Below are 26801 nucleotides of genomic sequence, written 5' to 3' on the forward strand. Positions count from 1 at the left end.
CCAGCCATCCATTGCACTAATGGATTGGTCATCAGCTGGCTGTCTATGTCCCGCATCAATATAGACCAAAGTACAGAGGGTTAGGCTATGCTATAGTGCACCTACCTGATGCATCAGAAGGTGCGAGGCCCTTGCTAAATTCTGTGCACAGACTTTGAGATCTATGCTTTAGACTGTATCTAAACCTGCTCCAACATGGACTGACATTCTGGCCTACTTTCAGCCGATGCGACTTGTCTGTCGCTGAACAGTCGCTTTTTATGTATTCAGCACCTATGTATAATGTTGTAAAAATGCTCTAGAAGCTAAAGTCGCAGAAATGTCACACATATTTGGCCTGCAACTTTCTGTGCGACAAATTCAGACAGGAAAAATCAGTATAAATCCTTAGAAAATTATCCCCCAGTGTCTCCATCTGCTGGCGGTATTGAATAAGCATTGCTGCACTGATGGGGTATGCATTAGACGAAAAAAAAGAAGAAAAAGAAGAATAATACGCCCAGAAAAGAGGCGAAAAGGAGAAAAACGTAAAAAAACGTGAAAAAAAAGTAAGAGGAAGAGAAGGGAAAAAAAGGTGGAAATGGGTTTAAAAGTGATTTCGGCGGAGAATATATATATATATATATATATATATATATATATATATATATATACGCGCACACACACACATATATATAAACGTATTCTCCGTTGAGATATTGCAGCCGCTGCTGTGTCCAGGCCCAGGAGCCTTAGCACTGTGCTGTGATGTCACTCAATACCACTGACATCACTAGGTGTAAACAACATCTCTCCTTTGCTGTGTATGTGACTATGGAGCTGTTTGGTGATGTCGTCTATTATGGCCTTCATAGAAGCAACAGGAGATTGTTGCATCCATCTAGAACCCTCAGAACTACAGTGCTATGATGTCACTCACTTCCACAGGCCTTGCAGAGTGTAAACAACAACAACCCAGCTTTGTCGTGTATGTAACCATAGGGATTGTGATGTCACCTAGAACCTTCACAGCAGCGACAGCTTTATGAGGAGCATCAGCACTGCTCTGCCTGAGCAGAACCATCACCGCCATAGGTTGTCAAATAACCCGGATTTAACCCACACAGGTAAGTCCAATGGGGTGCAGGCATGTCCTCTATGCTTACAGCTTCCCGTGGGTGTTGGTTTGATACCGTTTGGGGACAGCCAAGGAGGCATCTGCAGGCAACAAAGGTAGGTGTGTGCTTGTGTGTGTGTTTCCTATGCAGATCCTAAGCCCAGTGTCACATGCAAGTAGGAGGAGTAAGAAGGGTTCCTGGCAAATCCGGGTTATGGATTGCATTTAAAAAGGCCCCGTGGGAGTGCAATGGGCCCCTGTCTTGCTGCTTAGCAATAATGGTATGGGTTTAGGTTCTGCTGTGTGTACTGGTGGTTGACTGCCCCCCAGCCCAGAGTGTGCATGGAAAATTGTCTGGCAGCCTCCCTGACAGCAAGCAGTGATAGTGCCCATGAAGGGGACCTTGTTGGGCCCGCCCCTTTCACGGTTATCGCTTCTCGGCCTTTTGGCTAAGATCAAGTGTAGTATCTGTTCTTATCAGTTTAATATCTGATACGTCCCCTATCTGGGGACCATATATTAAATGGATTTTTGAGAACGGGGGCCGATTTCGAAGCTTGCTTCCGTCGCCCTATGCATTGACCCGATATGGCAGTATCTTCGGGTACAGTGCACCACCCCCTTACAGGGTTAAAAAGAAAGATTCCTACTTTCATTGCTACCTGCTTGCTGGCTAGCCAGCTAGCCAGCCCTGTGGGCCTTGCTGCTGCTGCTGCTGCTGCTGCAGCCAAAAAACAAAAGGTGGTGCTGCTGCTGCTTCTGCTGCTTCTGCTTGTGTCTGGCCGCTGTTGGAGCGTCCAGGCACAGGACTTCTGCTGCTGCTGACTAAATGGCCTCCTTAATTGGATCATTTGAGTAGCCAGCACACCTGTGCAGGTAGGGCATGACATGATAGGCAGCTGCCTTGATAGCGGGTGGGTGCTGAATGTTCCTAATTGACAAAATAAGATTAATGCTTATGAAGAAATATAAAATCTCATCCCTTCCCCAATATCGCGCCACACCCCTACCCCTTAATTCCCTGGTTGAACTTGATGGACATATGTCTTTTTTCGACCGTACTAACTATGTAACTATGTAACATAACATGGGGGGGTCTCCTGGCTGTTCACACAGGTGTGTCATTGCTGTACATTGACCATGCATTGCTTCTGTGGTATTGCAAAGGCAAAGACAAATGCTTCCAGCCATCCATTGCACTAATGGATTGGTCATCAGCTGGCTGTCTATGTCCCGCATCAATATAGACCAAAGTACAGAGGGTTAGGCTATGCTATAGTGCACCTACCTGATGCATCAGAAGGTGCGAGGCCCTTGCTAAATTCTGTGCACAGACTTTGAGATCTATGCTTTAGACTGTATCTAAACCTGCTCCAACATGGACTGACATTCTGGCCTACTTTCAGCCGATGCGACTTGTCTGTCGCTGAACAGTCGCTTTTTATGTATTCAGCACCTATGTATAATGTTGTAAAAATGCTCTAGAAGCTAAAGTCGCAGAAATGTCACACATATTTGGCCTGCAACTTTCTGTGCGACAAATTCAGACAGGAAAAATCAGTATAAATCCTTAGAAAATTATCCCCCAGTGTCTCCATCTGCTGGCGGTATTGAATAAGCATTGCTGCACTGATGGGGTATGCATTAGACGAAAAAAAAGAAGAAAAAGAAGAATAATACGCCCAGAAAAGAGGCGAAAAGGAGAAAAACGTAAAAAAACGTGAAAAAAAAGTAAGAGGAAGAGAAGGGAAAAAAAGGTGGAAATGGGTTTAAAAGTGATTTCGGCGGAGAAATATATATATATATATATATATATATATATATATATATATATATATATACGCGCACACACACACATATATATAAACGTATTCTCCGTTGAGATATTGCAGCCGCTGCTGTGTCCAGGCCCAGGAGCCTTAGCACTGTGCTGTGATGTCACTCAATACCACTGACATCACTAGGTGTAAACAACATCTCTCCTTTGCTGTGTATGTGACTATGGAGCTGTTTGGTGATGTCGTCTATTATGGCCTTCATAGAAGCAACAGGAGATTGTTGCATCCATCTAGAACCCTCAGAACTACAGTGCTATGATGTCACTCACTTCCACAGGCCTTGCAGAGTGTAAACAACAACAACCCAGCTTTGTCGTGTATGTAACCATAGGGATTGTGATGTCACCTAGAACCTTCACAGCAGCGACAGCTTTATGAGGAGCATCAGCACTGCTCTGCCTGAGCAGAACCATCACCGCCATAGGTTGTCAAATAACCCGGATTTAACCCACACAGGTAAGTCCAATGGGGTGCAGGCATGTCCTCTATGCTTACAGCTTCCCGTGGGTGTTGGTTTGATACCGTTTGGGGACAGCCAAGGAGGCATCTGCAGGCAACAAAGGTAGGTGTGTGCTTGTGTGTGTGTTTCCTATGCAGATCCTAAGCCCAGTGTCACATGCAAGTAGGAGGAGTAAGAAGGGTTCCTGGCAAATCCGGGTTATGGATTGCATTTAAAAAGGCCCCGTGGGAGTGCAATGGGCCCCTGTCTTGCTGCTTAGCAATAATGGTATGGGTTTAGGTTCTGCTGTGTGTACTGGTGGTTGACTGCCCCCCAGCCCAGAGTGTGCATGGAAAATTGTCTGGCAGCCTCCCTGACAGCAAGCAGTGATAGTGCCCATGAAGGGGACCTTGTTGGGCCCGCCCCTTTCACGGTTATCGCTTCTCGGCCTTTTGGCTAAGATCAAGTGTAGTTCTGCTCACTTGGTCTGGCCAGAGGGTGTCTGGGGTACCCGGCTCCTTTGCCTGGGGGGATCGTCCTTTTTAACGGAGGGACTTCACCCCCCTGCTGCTATCAGGGAGCCGGCTTAGTCCCCAGACAACGGGAGGCGATCCCCACCTACCTACTTCGGTGGGGGAGGTGTCTGGACATCATGGACATGGAGGAAGATTGCGGTTTTTCTTCGGAAGGCGTGCCGCCTTTTGCGAGACTTCGGAATGGAGTTCGTATTTCCCTGCTCGATGTCCGGAAGAAGGAAAGAGGCCTTGTCTTTGTCGTGGAAGAAGTGCTGTTTAAGTTGCTGGAAGTCAAGAGGGAGCAAATCCTATCCATGCTTGAGTTTCCCAGAAGTGGATACTACGACGTGGTGCTGGCTTCTGAAGAGGACTATGAGTCATTTTGGAACATATTGCAGCAAAAGAAGGTATGTCCGGTTTTGGAAGGGGTGGAGATAGTTCCACATTTCCCACGTAGAGAACGATTGGTGACTATAAGGATGTATAGCCCATATACTTCGGAGGAGGATATCGTTACCTTTTTGTCTCGATTCTGTGACAGTGTTCTGCCTAAAGGCAAGGTATTTAATCAATATGGACTATGGACCACCAAGTGGAGGTTCCATGTGAAATTTAAAATGGCAGATGGCAAGTTAGTGATCCCCCCAGGACGGTTTAAAATTGGTTCTGTGAACGGGGATCTGTATTTTTCTGGCATGCAAGATTTTTGCCGCAAATGTAAACAGTACGGTCACAGAAAGGAGGATTGCACGTTTTTGTGGTGTTTCAAGTGTCAAGAGGAGGGTCACGACGTGGAAAATTGTCAAAAGAAAAGGAAATGCCATCTGTGTGGTGAGGAGGGCCATCTGCTTGGCTCGTGTCCTAAGAAAAAGTCTGAGAAAAATTCAGAGAAAAAGGAAGCTGTAAAAAGAAGCAGAGAGGAACCAGCTGAAGTGAAAGAACCAGAAGTGGAGCAGGTTCCAACTAGAAGACCTACAGAGCAGAAGAAGAAGAGAGAGGAGGAAGTTTATGTGCCAGTGCAGTATTTTGGTGTGCTTGGTGGTTTGTTGGAAAATTTGTCGGAAGCAGAAAGAAAAACGTTTGACAAAGATATGATGGATCTAAAGATAGGCTTGAAGAACCGGGAGGAAGAAGCTCGGGATAAAGTCTATTTTTCTTTCAAGGCAGACATGAACCGTTTTGTTGAAACGTATAAAATTCCAGGCTGGTTGGCGTCTCAAGTTAAGAAAGATATAGCAAATGGCAATATCAGTCGAGGACTGATAGACTTTCTAATGGTGTTTGCATGGAGGAAGGGGATGACCTTCTAATTTGGTTTTGCTTAATTAGAAAGTAATGTTTGGTTTTGCTATTTTATGTTGTTTCTTATTTTGTTTTTAAATGTTCTATTTTGTTTCATTAGTGTTTAAGAAAAGAAATAAAAACATGTTACCTGATGATGAACACAAAATTGAGTTCCAAATAAGATCTTGGAACTCTGAGTGAGTTCTGAGGGCTAACTTAAAAAAAAAAATCTGTTCTTATCAGTTTAATATCTGATACGTCCCCTATCTGGGGACCATATATTAAATGGATTTTTGAGAACGGGGGCCGATTTCGAAGCTTGCTTCCGTCGCCCTATGCATTGACCCGATATGGCAGTATCTTCGGGTACAGTGCACCACCCCCTTACAGGGTTAAAAAGAAAGATTCCTACTTTCATTGCTACCTGCTTGCTGGCTAGCCAGCTAGCCAGCCCTGTGGGCCTTGCTGCTGCTGCTGCTGCAGCCAAAAAACAAAAGGTGGTGCTGCTGCTGCTTCTGCTGCTTCTGCTTGTGTCTGGCCGCTGTTGGAGCGTCCAGGCACAGGACTTCTGCTGCTGCTGACTAAATGGCCTCCTTAATTGGATCATTTGAGTAGCCAGCACACCTGTGCAGGTAGGGCATGACATGATAGGCAGCTGCCTTGATAGCGGGTGGGTGCTGAATGTTCCTAATTGACAAAATAAGATTAATGCTTATGAAGAAATATAAAATCTCATCCCTTCCCCAATATCGCGCCACACCCCTACCCCTTAATTCCCTGGTTGAACTTGATGGACATATGTCTTTTTTCGACCGTACTAACTATGTAACTATGTAACATAACATGGGGGGGTCTCCTGGCTGTTCACACAGGTGTGTCATTGCTGTACATTGACCATGCATTGCTTCTGTGGTATTGCAAAGGCAAAGACAAATGCTTCCAGCCATCCATTGCACTAATGGATTGGTCATCAGCTGGCTGTCTATGTCCCGCATCAATATAGACCAAAGTACAGAGGGTTAGGCTATGCTATAGTGCACCTACCTGATGCATCAGAAGGTGCGAGGCCCTTGCTAAATTCTGTGCACAGACTTTGAGATCTATGCTTTAGACTGTATCTAAACCTGCTCCAACATGGACTGACATTCTGGCCTACTTTCAGCCGATGCGACTTGTCTGTCGCTGAACAGTCGCTTTTTATGTATTCAGCACCTATGTATAATGTTGTAAAAATGCTCTAGAAGCTAAAGTCGCAGAAATGTCACACATATTTGGCCTGCAACTTTCTGTGCGACAAATTCAGACAGGAAAAATCAGTATAAATCCTTAGAAAATTATCCCCCAGTGTCTCCATCTGCTGGCGGTATTGAATAAGCATTGCTGCACTGATGGGGTATGCATTAGACGAAAAAAAAGAAGAAAAAGAAGAATAATACGCCCAGAAAAGAGGCGAAAAGGAGAAAAACGTAAAAAAACGTGAAAAAAAAGTAAGAGGAAGAGAAGGGAAAAAAAGGTGGAAATGGGTTTAAAAGTGATTTCGGCGGAGAAATATATATATATATATATATATATATATATATATATATATACGCGCACACACACACATATATATAAACGTATTCTCCGTTGAGATATTGCAGCCGCTGCTGTGTCCAGGCCCAGGAGCCTTAGCACTGTGCTGTGATGTCACTCAATACCACTGACATCACTAGGTGTAAACAACATCTCTCCTTTGCTGTGTATGTGACTATGGAGCTGTTTGGTGATGTCGTCTATTATGGCCTTCATAGAAGCAACAGGAGATTGTTGCATCCATCTAGAACCCTCAGAACTACAGTGCTATGATGTCACTCACTTCCACAGGCCTTGCAGAGTGTAAACAACAACAACCCAGCTTTGTCGTGTATGTAACCATAGGGATTGTGATGTCACCTAGAACCTTCACAGCAGCGACAGCTTTATGAGGAGCATCAGCACTGCTCTGCCTGAGCAGAACCATCACCGCCATAGGTTGTCAAATAACCCGGATTTAACCCACACAGGTAAGTCCAATGGGGTGCAGGCATGTCCTCTATGCTTACAGCTTCCCGTGGGTGTTGGTTTGATACCGTTTGGGGACAGCCAAGGAGGCATCTGCAGGCAACAAAGGTAGGTGTGTGCTTGTGTGTGTGTTTCCTATGCAGATCCTAAGCCCAGTGTCACATGCAAGTAGGAGGAGTAAGAAGGGTTCCTGGCAAATCCGGGTTATGGATTGCATTTAAAAAGGCCCCGTGGGAGTGCAATGGGCCCCTGTCTTGCTGCTTAGCAATAATGGTATGGGTTTAGGTTCTGCTGTGTGTACTGGTGGTTGACTGCCCCCCAGCCCAGAGTGTGCATGGAAAATTGTCTGGCAGCCTCCCTGACAGCAAGCAGTGATAGTGCCCATGAAGGGGACCTTGTTGGGCCCGCCCCTTTCACGGTTATCGCTTCTCGGCCTTTTGGCTAAGATCAAGTGTAGTATCTGTTCTTATCAGTTTAATATCTGATACGTCCCCTATCTGGGGACCATATATTAAATGGATTTTTGAGAACGGGGGCCGATTTCGAAGCTTGCTTCCGTCGCCCTATGCATTGACCCGATATGGCAGTATCTTCGGGTACAGTGCACCACCCCCTTACAGGGTTAAAAAGAAAGATTCCTACTTTCATTGCTACCTGCTTGCTGGCTAGCCAGCTAGCCAGCCCTGTGGGCCTTGCTGCTGCTGCTGCTGCTGCTGCAGCCAAAAAACAAAAGGTGGTGCTGCTGCTGCTTCTGCTGCTTCTGCTTGTGTCTGGCCGCTGTTGGAGCGTCCAGGCACAGGACTTCTGCTGCTGCTGACTAAATGGCCTCCTTAATTGGATCATTTGAGTAGCCAGCACACCTGTGCAGGTAGGGCATGACATGATAGGCAGCTGCCTTGATAGCGGGTGGGTGCTGAATGTTCCTAATTGACAAAATAAGATTAATGCTTATGAAGAAATATAAAATCTCATCCCTTCCCCAATATCGCGCCACACCCCTACCCCTTAATTCCCTGGTTGAACTTGATGGACATATGTCTTTTTTCGACCGTACTAACTATGTAACTATGTAACATAACATGGGGGGGTCTCCTGGCTGTTCACACAGGTGTGTCATTGCTGTACATTGACCATGCATTGCTTCTGTGGTATTGCAAAGGCAAAGACAAATGCTTCCAGCCATCCATTGCACTAATGGATTGGTCATCAGCTGGCTGTCTATGTCCCGCATCAATATAGACCAAAGTACAGAGGGTTAGGCTATGCTATAGTGCACCTACCTGATGCATCAGAAGGTGCGAGGCCCTTGCTAAATTCTGTGCACAGACTTTGAGATCTATGCTTTAGACTGTATCTAAACCTGCTCCAACATGGACTGACATTCTGGCCTACTTTCAGCCGATGCGACTTGTCTGTCGCTGAACAGTCGCTTTTTATGTATTCAGCACCTATGTATAATGTTGTAAAAATGCTCTAGAAGCTAAAGTCGCAGAAATGTCACACATATTTGGCCTGCAACTTTCTGTGCGACAAATTCAGACAGGAAAAATCAGTATAAATCCTTAGAAAATTATCCCCCAGTGTCTCCATCTGCTGGCGGTATTGAATAAGCATTGCTGCACTGATGGGGTATGCATTAGACGAAAAAAAAGAAGAAAAAGAAGAATAATACGCCCAGAAAAGAGGCGAAAAGGAGAAAAACGTAAAAAAACGTGAAAAAAAAGTAAGAGGAAGAGAAGGGAAAAAAAGGTGGAAATGGGTTTAAAAGTGATTTCGGCGGAGAAATATATATATATATATATATATATATATATATATATATATATATATATATACGCGCGCACACACACACATATATATAAACGTATTCTCCGTTGAGATATTGCAGCCGCTGCTGTGTCCAGGCCCAGGAGCCTTAGCACTGTGCTGTGATGTCACTCAATACCACTGACATCACTAGGTGTAAACAACATCTCTCCTTTGCTGTGTATGTGACTATGGAGCTGTTTGGTGATGTCGTCTATTATGGCCTTCATAGAAGCAACAGGAGATTGTTGCATCCATCTAGAACCCTCAGAACTACAGTGCTATGATGTCACTCACTTCCACAGGCCTTGCAGAGTGTAAACAACAACAACCCAGCTTTGTCGTGTATGTAACCATAGGGATTGTGATGTCACCTAGAACCTTCACAGCAGCGACAGCTTTATGAGGAGCATCAGCACTGCTCTGCCTGAGCAGAACCATCACCGCCATAGGTTGTCAAATAACCCGGATTTAACCCACACAGGTAAGTCCAATGGGGTGCAGGCATGTCCTCTATGCTTACAGCTTCCCGTGGGTGTTGGTTTGATACCGTTTGGGGACAGCCAAGGAGGCATCTGCAGGCAACAAAGGTAGGTGTGTGCTTGTGTGTGTGTTTCCTATGCAGATCCTAAGCCCAGTGTCACATGCAAGTAGGAGGAGTAAGAAGGGTTCCTGGCAAATCCGGGTTATGGATTGCATTTAAAAAGGCCCCGTGGGAGTGCAATGGGCCCCTGTCTTGCTGCTTAGCAATAATGGTATGGGTTTAGGTTCTGCTGTGTGTACTGGTGGTTGACTGCCCCCCAGCCCAGAGTGTGCATGGAAAATTGTCTGGCAGCCTCCCTGACAGCAAGCAGTGATAGTGCCCATGAAGGGGACCTTGTTGGGCCCGCCCCTTTCACGGTTATCGCTTCTCGGCCTTTTGGCTAAGATCAAGTGTAGTATCTGTTCTTATCAGTTTAATATCTGATACGTCCCCTATCTGGGGACCATATATTAAATGGATTTTTGAGAACGGGGGCCGATTTCGAAGCTTGCTTCCGTCGCCCTATGCATTGACCCGATATGGCAGTATCTTCGGGTACAGTGCACCACCCCCTTACAGGGTTAAAAAGAAAGATTCCTACTTTCATTGCTACCTGCTTGCTGGCTAGCCAGCTAGCCAGCCCTGTGGGCCTTGCTGCTGCTGCTGCTGCTGCTGCAGCCAAAAAACAAAAGGTGGTGCTGCTGCTGCTTCTGCTGCTTCTGCTTGTGTCTGGCCGCTGTTGGAGCGTCCAGGCACAGGACTTCTGCTGCTGCTGACTAAATGGCCTCCTTAATTGGATCATTTGAGTAGCCAGCACACCTGTGCAGGTAGGGCATGACATGATAGGCAGCTGCCTTGATAGCGGGTGGGTGCTGAATGTTCCTAATTGACAAAATAAGATTAATGCTTATGAAGAAATATAAAATCTCATCCCTTCCCCAATATCGCGCCACACCCCTACCCCTTAATTCCCTGGTTGAACTTGATGGACATATGTCTTTTTTCGACCGTACTAACTATGTAACTATGTAACATAACATGGGGGGGTCTCCTGGCTGTTCACACAGGTGTGTCATTGCTGTACATTGACCATGCATTGCTTCTGTGGTATTGCAAAGGCAAAGACAAATGCTTCCAGCCATCCATTGCACTAATGGATTGGTCATCAGCTGGCTGTCTATGTCCCGCATCAATATAGACCAAAGTACAGAGGGTTAGGCTATGCTATAGTGCACCTACCTGATGCATCAGAAGGTGCGAGGCCCTTGCTAAATTCTGTGCACAGACTTTGAGATCTATGCTTTAGACTGTATCTAAACCTGCTCCAACATGGACTGACATTCTGGCCTACTTTCAGCCGATGCGACTTGTCTGTCGCTGAACAGTCGCTTTTTATGTATTCAGCACCTATGTATAATGTTGTAAAAATGCTCTAGAAGCTAAAGTCGCAGAAATGTCACACATATTTGGCCTGCAACTTTCTGTGCGACAAATTCAGACAGGAAAAATCAGTATAAATCCTTAGAAAATTATCCCCCAGTGTCTCCATCTGCTGGCGGTATTGAATAAGCATTGCTGCACTGATGGGGTATGCATTAGACGAAAAAAAAGAAGAAAAAGAAGAATAATACGCCCAGAAAAGAGGCGAAAAGGAGAAAAACGTAAAAAAACGTGAAAAAAAAGTAAGAGGAAGAGAAGGGAAAAAAAGGTGGAAATGGGTTTAAAAGTGATTTCGGCGGAGAAATATATATATATATATATATATATATATATATATATATATACGCGCACACACACACATATATATAAACGTATTCTCCGTTGAGATATTGCAGCCGCTGCTGTGTCCAGGCCCAGGAGCCTTAGCACTGTGCTGTGATGTCACTCAATACCACTGACATCACTAGGTGTAAACAACATCTCTCCTTTGCTGTGTATGTGACTATGGAGCTGTTTGGTGATGTCGTCTATTATGGCCTTCATAGAAGCAACAGGAGATTGTTGCATCCATCTAGAACCCTCAGAACTACAGTGCTATGATGTCACTCACTTCCACAGGCCTTGCAGAGTGTAAACAACAACAACCCAGCTTTGTCGTGTATGTAACCATAGGGATTGTGATGTCACCTAGAACCTTCACAGCAGCGACAGCTTTATGAGGAGCATCAGCACTGCTCTGCCTGAGCAGAACCATCACCGCCATAGGTTGTCAAATAACCCGGATTTAACCCACACAGGTAAGTCCAATGGGGTGCAGGCATGTCCTCTATGCTTACAGCTTCCCGTGGGTGTTGGTTTGATACCGTTTGGGGACAGCCAAGGAGGCATCTGCAGGCAACAAAGGTAGGTGTGTGCTTGTGTGTGTGTTTCCTATGCAGATCCTAAGCCCAGTGTCACATGCAAGTAGGAGGAGTAAGAAGGGTTCCTGGCAAATCCGGGTTATGGATTGCATTTAAAAAGGCCCCGTGGGAGTGCAATGGGCCCCTGTCTTGCTGCTTAGCAATAATGGTATGGGTTTAGGTTCTGCTGTGTGTACTGGTGGTTGACTGCCCCCCAGCCCAGAGTGTGCATGGAAAATTGTCTGGCAGCCTCCCTGACAGCAAGCAGTGATAGTGCCCATGAAGGGGACCTTGTTGGGCCCGCCCCTTTCACGGTTATCGCTTCTCGGCCTTTTGGCTAAGATCAAGTGTAGTATCTGTTCTTATCAGTTTAATATCTGATACGTCCCCTATCTGGGGACCATATATTAAATGGATTTTTGAGAACGGGGGCCGATTTCGAAGCTTGCTTCCGTCGCCCTATGCATTGACCCGATATGGCAGTATCTTCGGGTACAGTGCACCACCCCCTTACAGGGTTAAAAAGAAAGATTCCTACTTTCATTGCTACCTGCTTGCTGGCTAGCCAGCTAGCCAGCCCTGTGGGCCTTGCTGCTGCTGCTGCTGCTGCTGCAGCCAAAAAACAAAAGGTGGTGCTGCTGCTGCTTCTGCTGCTTCTGCTTGTGTCTGGCCGCTGTTGGAGCGTCCAGGCACAGGACTTCTGCTGCTGCTGACTAAATGGCCTCCTTAATTGGATCATTTGAGTAGCCAGCACACCTGTGCAGGTAGGGCATGACATGATAGGCAGCTGCCTTGATAGCGGGTGGGTGCTGAATGTTCCTAATTGACAAAATAAGATTAATGCTTATGAAGAAATATAAAATCTCATCCCTTCCCCAATATCGCGCCACACCCCTACCCCTTAATTCCCTGGTTGAACTTGATGGACATATGTCTTTTTTCGACCGTACTAACTATGTAACTATGTAACATAACATGGGGGGGTCTCCTGGCTGTTCACACAGGTGTGTCATTGCTGTACATTGACCATGCATTGCTTCTGTGGTATTGCAAAGGCAAAGACAAATGCTTCCAGCCATCCATTGCACTAATGGATTGGTCATCAGCTGGCTGTCTATGTCCCGCATCAATATAGACCAAAGTACAGAGGGTTAGGCTATGCTATAGTGCACCTACCTGATGCATCAGAAGGTGCGAGGCCCTTGCTAAATTCTGTGCACAGACTTTGAGATCTATGCTTTAGACTGTATCTAAACCTGCTCCAACATGGACTGACATTCTGGCCTACTTTCAGCCGATGCGACTTGTCTGTCGCTGAACAGTCGCTTTTTATGTATTCAGCACCTATGTATAATGTTGTAAAAATGCTCTAGAAGCTAAAGTCGCAGAAATGTCACACATATTTGGCCTGCAACTTTCTGTGCGACAAATTCAGACAGGAAAAATCAGTATAAATCCTTAGAAAATTATCCCCCAGTGTCTCCATCTGCTGGCGGTATTGAATAAGCATTGCTGCACTGATGGGGTATGCATTAGACGAAAAAAAAGAAGAAAAAGAAGAATAATACGCCCAGAAAAGAGGCGAAAAGGAGAAAAACGTAAAAAAACGTGAAAAAAAAGTAAGAGGAAGAGAAGGGAAAAAAAGGTGGAAATGGGTTTAAAAGTGATTTCGGCGGAGAAATATATATATATATATATATATATATATATATATATATATACGCGCGCACACACACACATATATATAAACGTATTCTCCGTTGAGATATTGCAGCCGCTGCTGTGTCCAGGCCCAGGAGCCTTAGCACTGTGCTGTGATGTCACTCAATACCACTGACATCACTAGGTGTAAACAACATCTCTCCTTTGCTGTGTATGTGACTATGGAGCTGTTTGGTGATGTCGTCTATTATGGCCTTCATAGAAGCAACAGGAGATTGTTGCATCCATCTAGAACCCTCAGAACTACAGTGCTATGATGTCACTCACTTCCACAGGCCTTGCAGAGTGTAAACAACAACAACCCAGCTTTGTCGTGTATGTAACCATAGGGATTGTGATGTCACCTAGAACCTTCACAGCAGCGACAGCTTTATGAGGAGCATCAGCACTGCTCTGCCTGAGCAGAACCATCACCGCCATAGGTTGTCAAATAACCCGGATTTAACCCACACAGGTAAGTCCAATGGGGTGCAGGCATGTCCTCTATGCTTACAGCTTCCCGTGGGTGTTGGTTTGATACCGTTTGGGGACAGCCAAGGAGGCATCTGCAGGCAACAAAGGTAGGTGTGTGCTTGTGTGTGTGTTTCCTATGCAGATCCTAAGCCCAGTGTCACATGCAAGTAGGAGGAGTAAGAAGGGTTCCTGGCAAATCCGGGTTATGGATTGCATTTAAAAAGGCCCCGTGGGAGTGCAATGGGCCCCTGTCTTGCTGCTTAGCAATAATGGTATGGGTTTAGGTTCTGCTGTGTGTACTGGTGGTTGACTGCCCCCCAGCCCAGAGTGTGCATGGAAAATTGTCTGGCAGCCTCCCTGACAGCAAGCAGTGATAGTGCCCATGAAGGGGACCTTGTTGGGCCCGCCCCTTTCACGGTTATCGCTTCTCGGCCTTTTGGCTAAGATCAAGTGTAGTATCTGTTCTTATCAGTTTAATATCTGATACGTCCCCTATCTGGGGACCATATATTAAATGGATTTTTGAGAACGGGGGCCGATTTCGAAGCTTGCTTCCGTCGCCCTATGCATTGACCCGATATGGCAGTATCTTCGGGTACAGTGCACCACCCCCTTACAGGGTTAAAAAGAAAGATTCCTACTTTCATTGCTACCTGCTTGCTGGCTAGCCAGCTAGCCAGCCCTGTGGGCCTTGCTGCTGCTGCTGCTGCAGCCAAAAAACAAAAGGTGGTGCTGCTGCTGCTTCTGCTGCTTCTGCTTGTGTCTGGCCGCTGTTGGAGCGTCCAGGCACAGGACTTCTGCTGCTGCTGACTAAATGGCCTCCTTAATTGGATCATTTGAGTAGCCAGCACACCTGTGCAGGTAGGGCATGACATGATAGGCAGCTGCCTTGATAGCGGGTGGGTGCTGAATGTTCCTAATTGACAAAATAAGATTAATGCTTATGAAGAAATATAAAATCTCATCCCTTCCCCAATATCGCGCCACACCCCTACCCCTTAATTCCCTGGTTGAACTTGATGGACATATGTCTTTTTTCGACCGTACTAACTATGTAACTATGTAACATAACATGGGGGGGTCTCCTGGCTGTTCACACAGGTGTGTCATTGCTGTACATTGACCATGCATTGCTTCTGTGGTATTGCAAAGGCAAAGACAAATGCTTCCAGCCATCCATTGCACTAATGGATTGGTCATCAGCTGGCTGTCTATGTCCCGCATCAATATAGACCAAAGTACAGAGGGTTAGGCTATGCTATAGTGCACCTACCTGATGCATCAGAAGGTGCGAGGCCCTTGCTAAATTCTGTGCACAGACTTTGAGATCTATGCTTTAGACTGTATCTAAACCTGCTCCAACATGGACTGACATTCTGGCCTACTTTCAGCCGATGCGACTTGTCTGTCGCTGAACAGTCGCTTTTTATGTATTCAGCACCTATGTATAATGTTGTAAAAATGCTCTAGAAGCTAAAGTCGCAGAAATGTCACACATATTTGGCCTGCAACTTTCTGTGCGACAAATTCAGACAGGAAAAATCAGTATAAATCCTTAGAAAATTATCCCCCAGTGTCTCCATCTGCTGGCGGTATTGAATAAGCATTGCTGCACTGATGGGGTATGCATTAGACGAAAAAAAAGAAGAAAAAGAAGAATAATACGCCCAGAAAAGAGGCGAAAAGGAGAAAAACGTAAAAAAACGTGAAAAAAAAGTAAGAGGAAGAGAAGGGAAAAAAAGGTGGAAATGGGTTTAAAAGTGATTTCGGCGGAGAAATATATATATATATATATATATATATATATATATATATATATATACGCGCACACACACACATATATATAAACGTATTCTCCGTTGAGATATTGCAGCCGCTGCTGTGTCCAGGCCCAGGAGCCTTAGCACTGTGCTGTGATGTCACTCAATACCACTGACATCACTAGGTGTAAACAACATCTCTCCTTTGCTGTGTATGTGACTATGGAGCTGTTTGGTGATGTCGTCTATTATGGCCTTCATAGAAGCAACAGGAGATTGTTGCATCCATCTAGAACCCTCAGAACTACAGTGCTATGATGTCACTCACTTCCACAGGCCTTGCAGAGTGTAAACAACAACAACCCAGCTTTGTCGTGTATGTAACCATAGGGATTGTGATGTCACCTAGAACCTTCACAGCAGCGACAGCTTTATGAGGAGCATCAGCACTGCTCTGCCTGAGCAGAACCATCACCGCCATAGGTTGTCAAATAACCCGGATTTAACCCACACAGGTAAGTCCAATGGGGTGCAGGCATGTCCTCTATGCTTACAGCTTCCCGTGGGTGTTGGTTTGATACCGTTTGGGGACAGCCAAGGAGGCATCTGCAGGCAACAAAGGTAGGTGTGTGCTTGTGTGTGTGTTTCCTATGCAGATCCTAAGCCCAGTGTCACATGCAAGTAGGAGGAGTAAGAAGGGTTCCTGGCAAATCCGGGTTATGGATTGCATTTAAAAAGGCCCCGTGGGAGTGCAATGGGCCCCTGTCTTGCTGCTTAGCAATAATGGTATGGGTTTAGGTTCTGCTGTGTGTACTGGTGGTTGACTGCCCCCCAGCCCAGAGTGTGCATGGAAAATTGTCTGGCAGCCTCCCTGACAGCAAGCAGTGATAGTGCCCATGAAGGGGACCTTGTTGGGCCCGCCCCTTTCACGGTTATCGCTTCTCGGCCTTTTGGCTAAGATCAAGTGTAGTATCTGTTCTTATCAGTTTAATATCTGATACGTCCCCTATCTGGGGACCATATATTAAATGGATTTTTGAGAACGGGGGCCGATTTCGAAGCTTGCTTCCGTCGCCCTATGCATTGACCCGATATGGCAGTATCTTCGGGTACAGTGCACCACCCCCTTACAGGGTTAAAAAGAAAGATTCCTACTTTCATTGCTACCTGCTTGCTGGCTAGCCAGCTAGCCAGCCCTGTGGGCCTTGCTGCTGCTGCTGCTGCTGCTGCAGCCAAAAAACAAAAGGTGGTGCTGCTGCTGCTTCTGCTGCTTCTGCTTGTGTCTGGCCGCTGTTGGAGCGTCCAGGCACAGGACTTCTGCTGCTGCTGACTAAATGGCCTCCTTAATTGGATCATTTGAGTAGCCAGCACACCTGTGCAGGTAGGGCATGACATGATAGGCAGCTGCCTTGATAGCGGGTGGGTGCTGAATGTTCCTAATTGACAAAATAAGATTAATGCTTATGAAGAAATATAAAATCTCATCCCTTCCCCAATATCGCGCCACACCCCTACCCCTTAATTCCCTGGTTGAACTTGATGGACATATGTCTTTTTTCGACCGTACTAACTATGTAACTATGTAACATAACATGGGGGGGTCTCCTGGCTGTTCACACAGGTGTGTCATTGCTGTACATTGACCATGCATTGCTTCTGTGGTATTGCAAAGGCAAAGACAAATGCTTCCAGCCATCCATTGCACTAATGGATTGGTCATCAGCTGGCTGTCTATGTCCCGCATCAATATAGACCAAAGTACAGAGGGTTAGGCTATGCTATAGTGCACCTACCTGATGCATCAGAAGGTGCGAGGCCCTTGCTAAATTCTGTGCACAGACTTTGAGATCTATGCTTTAGACTGTATCTAAACCTGCTCCAACATGGACTGACATTCTGGCCTACTTTCAGCCGATGCGACTTGTCTGTCGCTGAACAGTCGCTTTTTATGTATTCAGCACCTATGTATAATGTTGTAAAAATGCTCTAGAAGCTAAAGTCGCAGAAATGTCACACATATTTGGCCTGCAACTTTCTGTGCGACAAATTCAGACAGGAAAAATCAGTATAAATCCTTAGAAAATTATCCCCCAGTGTCTCCATCTGCTGGCGGTATTGAATAAGCATTGCTGCACTGATGGGGTATGCATTAGACGAAAAAAAAGAAGAAAAAGAAGAATAATACGCCCAGAAAAGAGGCGAAAAGGAGAAAAACGTAAAAAAACGTGAAAAAAAAGTAAGAGGAAGAGAAGGGAAAAAAAGGTGGAAATGGGTTTAAAAGTGATTTCGGCGGAGAAATATATATATATATATATATATATATATATATATATATATATATACGCGCACACACACACATATATATAAACGTATTCTCCGTTGAGATATTGCAGCCGCTGCTGTGTCCAGGCCCAGGAGCCTTAGCACTGTGCTGTGATGTCACTCAATACCACTGACATCACTAGGTGTAAACAACATCTCTCCTTTGCTGTGTATGTGACTATGGAGCTGTTTGGTGATGTCGTCTATTATGGCCTTCATAGAAGCAACAGGAGATTGTTGCATCCATCTAGAACCCTCAGAACTACAGTGCTATGATGTCACTCACTTCCACAGGCCTTGCAGAGTGTAAACAACAACAACCCAGCTTTGTCGTGTATGTAACCATAGGGATTGTGATGTCACCTAGAACCTTCACAGCAGCGACAGCTTTATGAGGAGCATCAGCACTGCTCTGCCTGAGCAGAACCATCACCGCCATAGGTTGTCAAATAACCCGGATTTAACCCACACAGGTAAGTCCAATGGGGTGCAGGCATGTCCTCTATGCTTACAGCTTCCCGTGGGTGTTGGTTTGATACCGTTTGGGGACAGCCAAGGAGGCATCTGCAGGCAACAAAGGTAGGTGTGTGCTTGTGTGTGTGTTTCCTATGCAGATCCTAAGCCCAGTGTCACATGCAAGTAGGAGGAGTAAGAAGGGTTCCTGGCAAATCCGGGTTATGGATTGCATTTAAAAAGGCCCCGTGGGAGTGCAATGGGCCCCTGTCTTGCTGCTTAGCAATAATGGTATGGGTTTAGGTTCTGCTGTGTGTACTGGTGGTTGACTGCCCCCCAGCCCAGAGTGTGCATGGAAAATTGTCTGGCAGCCTCCCTGACAGCAAGCAGTGATAGTGCCCATGAAGGGGACCTTGTTGGGCCCGCCCCTTTCACGGTTATCGCTTCTCGGCCTTTTGGCTAAGATCAAGTGTAGTATCTGTTCTTATCAGTTTAATATCTGATACGTCCCCTATCTGGGGACCATATATTAAATGGATTTTTGAGAACGGGGGCCGATTTCGAAGCTTGCTTCCGTCGCCCTATGCATTGACCCGATATGGCAGTATCTTCGGGTACAGTGCACCACCCCCTTACAGGGTTAAAAAGAAAGATTCCTACTTTCATTGCTACCTGCTTGCTGGCTAGCCAGCTAGCCAGCCCTGTGGGCCTTGCTGCTGCTGCTGCTGCTGCTGCAGCCAAAAAACAAAAGGTGGTGCTGCTGCTGCTTCTGCTGCTTCTGCTTGTGTCTGGCCGCTGTTGGAGCGTCCAGGCACAGGACTTCTGCTGCTGCTGACTAAATGGCCTCCTTAATTGGATCATTTGAGTAGCCAGCACACCTGTGCAGGTAGGGCATGACATGATAGGCAGCTGCCTTGATAGCGGGTGGGTGCTGAATGTTCCTAATTGACAAAATAAGATTAATGCTTATGAAGAAATATAAAATCTCATCCCTTCCCCAATATCGCGCCACACCCCTACCCCTTAATTCCCTGGTTGAACTTGATGGACATATGTCTTTTTTCGACCGTACTAACTATGTAACTATGTAACATAACATGGGGGGGTCTCCTGGCTGTTCACACAGGTGTGTCATTGCTGTACATTGACCATGCATTGCTTCTGTGGTATTGCAAAGGCAAAGACAAATGCTTCCAGCCATCCATTGCACTAATGGATTGGTCATCAGCTGGCTGTCTATGTCCCGCATCAATATAGACCAAAGTACAGAGGGTTAGGCTATGCTATAGTGCACCTACCTGATGCATCAGAAGGTGCGAGGCCCTTGCTAAATTCTGTGCACAGACTTTGAGATCTATGCTTTAGACTGTATCTAAACCTGCTCCAACATGGACTGACATTCTGGCCTACTTTCAGCCGATGCGACTTGTCTGTCGCTGAACAGTCGCTTTTTATGTATTCAGCACCTATGTATAATGTTGTAAAAATGCTCTAGAAGCTAAAGTCGCAGAAATGTCACACATATTTGGCCTGCAACTTTCTGTGCGACAAATTCAGACAGGAAAAATCAGTATAAATCCTTAGAAAATTATCCCCCAGTGTCTCCATCTGCTGGCGGTATTGAATAAGCATTGCTGCACTGATGGGGTATGCATTAGACGAAAAAAAAGAAGAAAAAGAAGAATAATACGCCCAGAAAAGAGGCGAAAAGGAGAAAAACGTAAAAAAACGTGAAAAAAAAGTAAGAGGAAGAGAAGGGAAAAAAAGGTGGAAATGGGTTTAAAAGTGATTTCGGCGGAGAAATATATATATATATATATATATATATATATATATATATATATATATACGCGCACACACACACATATATATAAACGTATTCTCCGTTGAGATATTGCAGCCGCTGCTGTGTCCAGGCCCAGGAGCCTTAGCACTGTGCTGTGATGTCACTCAATACCACTGACATCACTAGGTGTAAACAACATCTCTCCTTTGCTGTGTATGTGACTATGGAGCTGTTTGGTGATGTCGTCTATTATGGCCTTCATAGAAGCAACAGGAGATTGTTGCATCCATCTAGAACCCTCAGAACTACAGTGCTATGATGTCACTCACTTCCACAGGCCTTGCAGAGTGTAAACAACAACAACCCAGCTTTGTCGTGTATGTAACCATAGGGATTGTGATGTCACCTAGAACCTTCACAGCAGCGACAGCTTTATGAGGAGCATCAGCACTGCTCTGCCTGAGCAGAACCATCACCGCCATAGGTTGTCAAATAACCCGGATTTAACCCACACAGGTAAGTCCAATGGGGTGCAGGCATGTCCTCTATGCTTACAGCTTCCCGTGGGTGTTGGTTTGATACCGTTTGGGGACAGCCAAGGAGGCATCTGCAGGCAACAAAGGTAGGTGTGTGCTTGTGTGTGTGTTTCCTATGCAGATCCTAAGCCCAGTGTCACATGCAAGTAGGAGGAGTAAGAAGGGTTCCTGGCAAATCCGGGTTATGGATTGCATTTAAAAAGGCCCCGTGGGAGTGCAATGGGCCCCTGTCTTGCTGCTTAGCAATAATGGTATGGGTTTAGGTTCTGCTGTGTGTACTGGTGGTTGACTGCCCCCCAGCCCAGAGTGTGCATGGAAAATTGTCTGGCAGCCTCCCTGACAGCAAGCAGTGATAGTGCCCATGAAGGGGACCTTGTTGGGCCCGCCCCTTTCACGGTTATCGCTTCTCGGCCTTTTGGCTAAGATCAAGTGTAGTATCTGTTCTTATCAGTTTAATATCTGATACGTCCCCTATCTGGGGACCATATATTAAATGGATTTTTGAGAACGGGGGCCGATTTCGAAGCTTGCTTCCGTCGCCCTATGCATTGACCCGATATGGCAGTATCTTCGGGTACAGTGCACCACCCCCTTACAGGGTTAAAAAGAAAGATTCCTACTTTCATTGCTACCTGCTTGCTGGCTAGCCAGCTAGCCAGCCCTGTGGGCCTTGCTGCTGCTGCTGCTGCTGCTGCAGCCAAAAAACAAAAGGTGGTGCTGCTGCTGCTTCTGCTGCTTCTGCTTGTGTCTGGCCGCTGTTGGAGCGTCCAGGCACAGGACTTCTGCTGCTGCTGACTAAATGGCCTCCTTAATTGGATCATTTGAGTAGCCAGCACACCTGTGCAGGTAGGGCATGACATGATAGGCAGCTGCCTTGATAGCGGGTGGGTGCTGAATGTTCCTAATTGACAAAATAAGATTAATGCTTATGAAGAAATATAAAATCTCATCCCTTCCCCAATATCGCGCCACACCCCTACCCCTTAATTCCCTGGTTGAACTTGATGGACATATGTCTTTTTTCGACCGTACTAACTATGTAACTATGTAACATAACATGGGGGGGTCTCCTGGCTGTTCACACAGGTGTGTCATTGCTGTACATTGACCATGCATTGCTTCTGTGGTATTGCAAAGGCAAAGACAAATGCTTCCAGCCATCCATTGCACTAATGGATTGGTCATCAGCTGGCTGTCTATGTCCCGCATCAATATAGACCAAAGTACAGAGGGTTAGGCTATGCTATAGTGCACCTACCTGATGCATCAGAAGGTGCGAGGCCCTTGCTAAATTCTGTGCACAGACTTTGAGATCTATGCTTTAGACTGTATCTAAACCTGCTCCAACATGGACTGACATTCTGGCCTACTTTCAGCCGATGCGACTTGTCTGTCGCTGAACAGTCGCTTTTTATGTATTCAGCACCTATGTATAATGTTGTAAAAATGCTCTAGAAGCTAAAGTCGCAGAAATGTCACACATATTTGGCCTGCAACTTTCTGTGCGACAAATTCAGACAGGAAAAATCAGTATAAATCCTTAGAAAATTATCCCCCAGTGTCTCCATCTGCTGGCGGTATTGAATAAGCATTGCTGCACTGATGGGGTATCATTAGACGAAAAAAAAGAAGAAAAAGAAGAATAATACGCCCAGAAAAGAGGCGAAAAGGAGAAAAACGTAAAAAAACGTGAAAAAAAAGTAAGAGGAAGAGAAGGGAAAAAAAGGTGGAAATGGGTTTAAAAGTGATTTCGGCGGAGAAATATATATATATATATATATATATATATATATATATATATATATATACGCGCACACACACACATATATATAAACGTATTCTCCGTTGAGATATTGCAGCCGCTGCTGTGTCCAGGCCCAGGAGCCTTAGCACTGTGCTGTGATGTCACTCAATACCACTGACATCACTAGGTGTAAACAACATCTCTCCTTTGCTGTGTATGTGACTATGGAGCTGTTTGGTGATGTCGTCTATTATGGCCTTCATAGAAGCAACAGGAGATTGTTGCATCCATCTAGAACCCTCAGAACTACAGTGCTATGATGTCACTCACTTCCACAGGCCTTGCAGAGTGTAAACAACAACAACCCAGCTTTGTCGTGTATGTAACCATAGGGATTGTGATGTCACCTAGAACCTTCACAGCAGCGACAGCTTTATGAGGAGCATCAGCACTGCTCTGCCTGAGCAGAACCATCACCGCCATAGGTTGTCAAATAACCCGGATTTAACCCACACAGGTAAGTCCAATGGGGTGCAGGCATGTCCTCTATGCTTACAGCTTCCCGTGGGTGTTGGTTTGATACCGTTTGGGGACAGCCAAGGAGGCATCTGCAGGCAACAAAGGTAGGTGTGTGCTTGTGTGTGTGTTTCCTATGCAGATCCTAAGCCCAGTGTCACATGCAAGTAGGAGGAGTAAGAAGGGTTCCTGGCAAATCCGGGTTATGGATTGCATTTAAAAAGGCCCCGTGGGAGTGCAATGGGCCCCTGTCTTGCTGCTTAGCAATAATGGTATGGGTTTAGGTTCTGCTGTGTGTACTGGTGGTTGACTGCCCCCCAGCCCAGAGTGTGCATGGAAAATTGTCTGGCAGCCTCCCTGACAGCAAGCAGTGATAGTGCCCATGAAGGGGACCTTGTTGGGCCCGCCCCTTTCACGGTTATCGCTTCTCGGCCTTTTGGCTAAGATCAAGTGTAGTATCTGTTCTTATCAGTTTAATATCTGATACGTCCCCTATCTGGGGACCATATATTAAATGGATTTTTGAGAACGGGGGCCGATTTCGAAGCTTGCTTCCGTCGCCCTATGCATTGACCCGATATGGCAGTATCTTCGGGTACAGTGCACCACCCCCTTACAGGGTTAAAAAGAAAGATTCCTACTTTCATTGCTACCTGCTTGCTGGCTAGCCAGCTAGCCAGCCCTGTGGGCCTTGCTGCTGCTGCTGCTGCTGCTGCAGCCAAAAAACAAAAGGTGGTGCTGCTGCTGCTTCTGCTGCTTCTGCTTGTGTCTGGCCGCTGTTGGAGCGTCCAGGCACAGGACTTCTGCTGCTGCTGACTAAATGGCCTCCTTAATTGGATCATTTGAGTAGCCAGCACACCTGTGCAGGTAGGGCATGACATGATAGGCAGCTGCCTTGATAGCGGGTGGGTGCTGAATGTTCCTAATTGACAAAATAAGATTAATGCTTATGAAGAAATATAAAATCTCATCCCTTCCCCAATATCGCGCCACACCCCTACCCCTTAATTCCCTGGTTGAACTTGATGGACATATGTCTTTTTTCGACCGTACTAACTATGTAACTATGTAACATAACATGGGGGGGTCTCCTGGCTGTTCACACAGGTGTGTCATTGCTGTACATTGACCATGCATTGCTTCTGTGGTATTGCAAAGGCAAAGACAAATGCTTCCAGCCATCCATTGCACTAATGGATTGGTCATCAGCTGGCTGTCTATGTCCCGCATCAATATAGACCAAAGTACAGAGGGTTAGGCTATGCTATAGTGCACCTACCTGATGCATCAGAAGGTGCGAGGCCCTTGCTAAATTCTGTGCACAGACTTTGAGATCTATGCTTTAGACTGTATCTAAACCTGCTCCAACATGGACTGACATTCTGGCCTACTTTCAGCCGATGCGACTTGTCTGTCGCTGAACAGTCGCTTTTTATGTATTCAGCACCTATGTATAATGTTGTAAAAATGCTCTAGAAGCTAAAGTCGCAGAAATGTCACACATATTTGGCCTGCAACTTTCTGTGCGACAAATTCAGACAGGAAAAATCAGTATAAATCCTTAGAAAATTATCCCCCAGTGTCTCCATCTGCTGGCGGTATTGAATAAGCATTGCTGCACTGATGGGGTATGCATTAGACGAAAAAAAAGAAGAAAAAGAAGAATAATACGCCCAGAAAAGAGGCGAAAAGGAGAAAAACGTAAAAAAACGTGAAAAAAAAGTAAGAGGAAGAGAAGGGAAAAAAAGGTGGAAATGGGTTTAAAAGTGATTTCGGCGGAGAAATATATATATATATATATATATATATATATATATATATATATATATACGCGCACACACACACATATATATAAACGTATTCTCCGTTGAGATATTGCAGCCGCTGCTGTGTCCAGGCCCAGGAGCCTTAGCACTGTGCTGTGATGTCACTCAATACCACTGACATCACTAGGTGTAAACAACATCTCTCCTTTGCTGTGTATGTGACTATGGAGCTGTTTGGTGATGTCGTCTATTATGGCCTTCATAGAAGCAACAGGAGATTGTTGCATCCATCTAGAACCCTCAGAACTACAGTGCTATGATGTCACTCACTTCCACAGGCCTTGCAGAGTGTAAACAACAACAACCCAGCTTTGTCGTGTATGTAACCATAGGGATTGTGATGTCACCTAGAACCTTCACAGCAGCGACAGCTTTATGAGGAGCATCAGCACTGCTCTGCCTGAGCAGAACCATCACCGCCATAGGTTGTCAAATAACCCGGATTTAACCCACACAGGTAAGTCCAATGGGGTGCAGGCATGTCCTCTATGCTTACAGCTTCCCGTGGGTGTTGGTTTGATACCGTTTGGGGACAGCCAAGGAGGCATCTGCAGGCAACAAAGGTAGGTGTGTGCTTGTGTGTGTGTTTCCTATGCAGATCCTAAGCCCAGTGTCACATGCAAGTAGGAGGAGTAAGAAGGGTTCCTGGCAAATCCGGGTTATGGATTGCATTTAAAAAGGCCCCGTGGGAGTGCAATGGGCCCCTGTCTTGCTGCTTAGCAATAATGGTATGGGTTTAGGTTCTGCTGTGTGTACTGGTGGTTGACTGCCCCCCAGCCCAGAGTGTGCATGGAAAATTGTCTGGCAGCCTCCCTGACAGCAAGCAGTGATAGTGCCCATGAAGGGGACCTTGTTGGGCCCGCCCCTTTCACGGTTATCGCTTCTCGGCCTTTTGGCTAAGATCAAGTGTAGTATCTGTTCTTATCAGTTTAATATCTGATACGTCCCCTATCTGGGGACCATATATTAAATGGATTTTTGAGAACGGGGGCCGATTTCGAAGCTTGCTTCCGTCGCCCTATGCATTGACCCGATATGGCAGTATCTTCGGGTACAGTGCACCACCCCCTTACAGGGTTAAAAAGAAAGATTCCTACTTTCATTGCTACCTGCTTGCTGGCTAGCCAGCTAGCCAGCCCTGTGGGCCTTGCTGCTGCTGCAGCCAAAAAACAAAAGGTGGTGCTGCTGCTGCTTCTTCTGCTTCTGCTTGTGTCTGGCCCCTGTTGGAGCGTCCAGGCACAGGACTTCTGCTGCTGCTGACTAAATGGCCTCCTTAATTGGATCATTTGAGTAGCCAGCACACCTGTGCAGGTAGGGCATGACATGATAGGCAGCTGCCTTGATAGCGGGTGGGTGCTGAATGTTCCTAATTGACAAAATAAGATTAATGCTTATGAAGAAATATAAAATCTCATCCCTTCCCCAATATCGCGCCACACCCCTACCCCTTAATTCCCTGGTTGAACTTGATGGACATATGTCTTTTTTCGACCGTACTAACTATGTAACTATGTAACATAACATGGGGGGGTCTCCTGGCTGTTCACACAGGTGTGTCATTGCTGTACATTGACCATGCATTGCTTCTGTGGTATTGCAAAGGCAAAGACAAATGCTTCCAGCCATCCATTGCACTAATGGATTGGTCATCAGCTGGCTGTCTATGTCCCGCATCAATATAGACCAAAGTACAGAGGGTTAGGCTATGCTATAGTGCACCTACCTGATGCATCAGAAGGTGCGAGGCCCTTGCTAAATTCTGTGCACAGACTTTGAGATCTATGCTTTAGACTGTATCTAAAC

The 26801-nt window shown here is 45.9% G+C and overlaps 11 non-coding genes and 1 pseudogene across 11 annotated transcripts; all 12 read left to right on the top strand.

The window, feature by feature from the left end:
* The first annotated feature begins 1525 nt into the window (after positions 1-1525).
* LOC130317027 (U2 spliceosomal RNA) lies at positions 1526-1716 on the top strand. The gene has a single exon (XR_008864218.1). It is a non-coding gene; the product is annotated as a U2 spliceosomal RNA (small nuclear RNA).
* A 2093-nt stretch (positions 1717-3809) lies between these two features.
* Positions 3810-3945, top strand: LOC130317009 (U2 spliceosomal RNA; annotated as a pseudogene).
* Positions 3946-5361: 1416 nt separating this feature from the next.
* Positions 5362-5554, top strand: LOC130317002 (U2 spliceosomal RNA). Its single transcript, XR_008864199.1, has one exon. It is a non-coding gene; the product is annotated as a U2 spliceosomal RNA (small nuclear RNA).
* Positions 5555-7633: 2079 nt separating this feature from the next.
* LOC130317029 (U2 spliceosomal RNA) lies at positions 7634-7824 on the top strand. The gene has a single exon (XR_008864220.1). It is a non-coding gene; the product is annotated as a U2 spliceosomal RNA (small nuclear RNA).
* A 2097-nt stretch (positions 7825-9921) lies between these two features.
* LOC130317030 (U2 spliceosomal RNA) lies at positions 9922-10112 on the top strand. Its single transcript, XR_008864221.1, has one exon. It is a non-coding gene; the product is annotated as a U2 spliceosomal RNA (small nuclear RNA).
* A 2085-nt stretch (positions 10113-12197) lies between these two features.
* On the top strand, positions 12198-12388 carry LOC130317031 (U2 spliceosomal RNA). The gene has a single exon (XR_008864222.1). It is a non-coding gene; the product is annotated as a U2 spliceosomal RNA (small nuclear RNA).
* Positions 12389-14475: 2087 nt separating this feature from the next.
* Positions 14476-14666, top strand: LOC130317033 (U2 spliceosomal RNA). Its single transcript, XR_008864223.1, has one exon. It is a non-coding gene; the product is annotated as a U2 spliceosomal RNA (small nuclear RNA).
* Positions 14667-16749: 2083 nt separating this feature from the next.
* LOC130317034 (U2 spliceosomal RNA) lies at positions 16750-16940 on the top strand. The gene has a single exon (XR_008864224.1). It is a non-coding gene; the product is annotated as a U2 spliceosomal RNA (small nuclear RNA).
* A 2089-nt stretch (positions 16941-19029) lies between these two features.
* On the top strand, positions 19030-19220 carry LOC130317035 (U2 spliceosomal RNA). Its single transcript, XR_008864225.1, has one exon. It is a non-coding gene; the product is annotated as a U2 spliceosomal RNA (small nuclear RNA).
* Positions 19221-21311: 2091 nt separating this feature from the next.
* LOC130317036 (U2 spliceosomal RNA) lies at positions 21312-21502 on the top strand. Its single transcript, XR_008864226.1, has one exon. It is a non-coding gene; the product is annotated as a U2 spliceosomal RNA (small nuclear RNA).
* Positions 21503-23592: 2090 nt separating this feature from the next.
* On the top strand, positions 23593-23783 carry LOC130317037 (U2 spliceosomal RNA). Its single transcript, XR_008864227.1, has one exon. It is a non-coding gene; the product is annotated as a U2 spliceosomal RNA (small nuclear RNA).
* Positions 23784-25874: 2091 nt separating this feature from the next.
* LOC130317038 (U2 spliceosomal RNA) lies at positions 25875-26065 on the top strand. The gene has a single exon (XR_008864228.1). It is a non-coding gene; the product is annotated as a U2 spliceosomal RNA (small nuclear RNA).
* The last annotated feature ends 736 nt before the right edge of the window (positions 26066-26801 follow it).

Source organism: Hyla sarda, unplaced genomic scaffold (assembly GCF_029499605.1).
Source record: "Hyla sarda isolate aHylSar1 unplaced genomic scaffold, aHylSar1.hap1 scaffold_197, whole genome shotgun sequence".
Lineage (NCBI taxonomy): Eukaryota > Metazoa > Chordata > Amphibia > Anura > Hylidae > Hyla > Hyla sarda.